Source organism: Schistocerca americana, unplaced genomic scaffold (genome assembly GCF_021461395.2).
Source record: "Schistocerca americana isolate TAMUIC-IGC-003095 unplaced genomic scaffold, iqSchAmer2.1 HiC_scaffold_236, whole genome shotgun sequence".
NCBI classification, from domain to species: Eukaryota; Metazoa; Arthropoda; class Insecta; order Orthoptera; family Acrididae; genus Schistocerca; species Schistocerca americana.
In genome coordinates, this window is record NW_025725946.1 from 90,001 (window position 1) to 92,500 (window position 2,500).

The 2,500-nt window shown below is 62.4% G+C and overlaps 1 pseudogene; it reads right to left on the reverse strand.

Annotated features, from left to right (window-relative positions):
• The window catches only part of LOC124575356, an 8,179-nt pseudogene that overhangs the window by 3,941 nt on the left and 1,738 nt on the right, over nucleotides 1-2,500 (reverse strand).

The following is a 2,500-nucleotide window of genomic DNA, read 5'->3' on the forward strand; positions in this document are numbered from 1 at the left end:
GGCTAGGAGCCGTCATACGCTCGAAAATCTTGTAACTTTTGCAGCAACTCTGTAGTGTTCTGGTGCTCAGCACCGCCAGTTCTCGGGGTCGGAAGCCTAAGGCGGCGAGATCCCTCGCCGACGCTGGAGACCATACACCCCTCCAGCTCAACGTCGCGGTGGACACAATCACCTCCTCAACGTCACGGTGCAGGTTGGAGATGGCACGCCGGATGGACGGCGTGTCGTAGTAGGCCGCCTTCTGGGAGTGACACCAGTCGAGCCGGAGGTGGTCTCCGACTATCTGGGCGTCGACCACGCGGGCGATGCCGTCTTTGACCGCCACCACGTCAGGCTTGCGGATGCCCTCAGGTGTTCGGAGGTGGGGCTCCACAGAGACATTGAAGCCCCTCTGCGCGAGTCCACGGGCGACATAACGCACTACAGCGTCATGGCGCTTGACCCGGGACCCGTGCGTCCTAAAGCAAGCCTGAAGTACGTGGTTGGCGGTCTCCACGGCCTGGCACCCCGCGCGGCATCTGGTGTCCGCCTCCCGCCCGCGACTGCGCCGTGCCTTCGTAGGGAAGGCGTTGATGCGGGCGCGGAGGGCGTCGATGTATTCACGCCCAGATAGCAGGCGACTGGTGTCGGCGACCCACTGATGTTGGCCACTGACGGCGGCAGAAGATGACAGCGCCGCACCGTCAATGGCGATGTGTAGGCGCGCCGCCCACATTTCCCCAACCTGCGTTGACGATTTGAGGAGGTGGCCCTCCCACATTAGGTGGCGCTCCAGCACCTCGATCTCACGCTGCACCTCATCCATGCCTGCACCGTCGCAGGCTGGCCCTATCTTCTTCAGCGCCAGGAGACGGGACCGACGGAGGGTCGGACCCATCCATCGGCAAGATGGAATGCCGAGGCCCCCCTGGGCAACCGGAGCGTGGAAGTATCCCAGGGGGGTGTCCGCCGGAAGGCGGAACCATCTCCTGACGGCGGCCCGGATGGTGACGTCGGCCGACTTCAATGCACCCACCCGGGTGCGGCTGAGGGCCAGCCCGTGGTACAGGCCAGGGAGAAGTACGTTGGTGAGAGCGTGGAGGCGCTGTTGCGGCTTCAGCGGAGCTCGGGAGATGACGTCAAGCTGCTCCACCAGGTGGCGACGTGGATTGAAGACACAGCGACCCGCCGTGGAAAATTGCAGCCCCAGGTACCGGAAGGTTTCACCCACACGCAGGGCAGGCATGGTGGTATTGCCTGCTGTGAAGGTGACATTGCTGTCCACCTTCACCTTCTTCTCGCGCCCTGACGCGACTAAGGCGAGGGTGAAACACTTCCGGGCGTTGATCTGCAGCCCCAGGTGGGCGAGGGCTGCATCAAGAGAGTCATAGTTACTCCCGCCGTTTACCCGCGCTTGCTTGAATTTCTTCACGTTGACATTCAGAGCACTGGGCAGAAATCACATTGCGTCAACACCCGCTAGGGCCATCGCAATGCTTTGTTTTAATTAGACAGTCGGATTCCCCCAGTCCGTGCCAGTTCTGAGTTGATCGTTGAATGGCGGCCGAAGAGAATCCGCGCACCCGCGCGCCCCCGGAGGAGCACGCTAAGGCGGACGCGGCCTCGCAGCAAGGAAGATCCGTGGGAGGCCAAGGCACGGGACCGAGCTCGGATCCTGCACGCAGGTTGAAGCACCGGGGCGCGAACGCCGCGCAGGCGCGCGCATCCTGCACCGCCGGCCAGCACGAGGCCAACCAACGGCGAGAGCAGACCACGCCCGCGCTAAACGCCCGCACTTACCGGCACCCCTACGGCACTCACCTCGCCCAGGCCCGGCACGTTAGCGCTGACCCACTTCCCGACCAAGCCCGACACGCCCCGATCCTCAGAGCCAATCCTTATCCCGAAGTTACGGATCCAATTTGCCGACTTCCCTTACCTACATTATTCTATCGACTAGAGGCTCTTCACCTTGGAGACCTGCTGCGGATATGGGTACGAACCGGCGCGACACCTCCACGTGGCCCTCTCCCGGATTTTCAAGGTCCGAGGGGAAGATCGGGACACCGCCGCAACTGCGGTGCTCTTCGCGTTCCAAACCCTATCTCCCTGCTAGAGGATTCCAGGGAACTCGAACGCTCATGCAGAAAAGAAAACTCTTCCCCGATCTCCCGACGGCGTCTCCGGGTCCTTTTGGGTTACCCCGACGAGCATCTCTAAAAGAGGGGCCCGACTTGTATCGGTTCCGCTGCCGGGTTCCGGAATAGGAACCGGATTCCCTTTCGCCCAACGGGGGCCAGCACAAAGTGCATCATGCTATGACGGCCCCCATCAACATCGGATTTCTCCTAGGGCTTAGGATCGACTGACTCGTGTGCAACGGCTGTTCACACGAAACCCTTCTCCGCGTCAGCCCTCCAGGGCCTCGCTGGAGTATTTGCTACTACCACCAAGATCTGCACCGACGGCGGCTCCAGGCAGGCTCACGCCCAGACCCTTCTGCGCCCACCGCCGCGACCCT